The following is an 836-nucleotide window of genomic DNA, read 5'->3' on the forward strand; positions in this document are numbered from 1 at the left end:
ATAAGGAAGCGTCAATCCACCAATGCCAGCACTAGAAAATGACCCATCCAACCACATAACCCCACATTTGGATCACATTCACCACCCTTTCCTGGTGTCACACATAGGATGGATGGTGTTATAAATTCTCTCCCAGGGAACAGAGGATCCTAATTACTGCCTGCCTGTTTGCACTGACCCCATACTCTTCACCGTAAAAACTTACCTTTGAAAAGGACAGTTTTATACTATTGAAATTAAAAAGCACATTATATATATATATATATATATATATATATCTGCAAGAGCCAGGATTCTTATCAGGGATTTTTACTGAACGCTGCTCTTGCCTGAAGCCTCAACACGAGAGCGTTTATGAAGGAATACCTGCTCCCCCTGGTTGCTAGATGAAGGAGAATGACCATTAGGAACATTGGAAGAAAGATATTACACACAGATTTCTGTGGCTCTATCATCTCGTAAACATGCCAAACCCTCACAGATTTCAAAATAAATACATAAAACCATCACTTGCTGTTTTGGAGACAGCAAAGAATTCTATACCAAAGGCACCTGATAAGATAGGTGCAAGGTGACAGTTTGACACATTCAAGTCTTCCGAGTCTTATTTTATTGGTTGAACAATGAAGAAGTAGAATATTCATCTCTAGTTGTTCTACAGGACACCAAGCCAACAACGCCTTTATTGTCCTATGTTACAACAAAGTTATTCTTTACGGGATGGTAGGCAAGATCTCAGTTCTTATTAATGATCTATTTTAGTGTCCAAAAATATGACCCCCCAATAAAAACATTTCAGGGAAAGGAGACAGATTGGGTTTCTTGCCTGGTCAATC

Source organism: Sceloporus occidentalis, unplaced genomic scaffold (genome assembly GCF_023333645.1).
Source record: "Sceloporus occidentalis isolate IW3139 unplaced genomic scaffold, rSceOcc1.0.p SCAF_26, whole genome shotgun sequence".
NCBI lineage: Eukaryota > Metazoa > Chordata > Lepidosauria > Squamata > Phrynosomatidae > Sceloporus > Sceloporus occidentalis.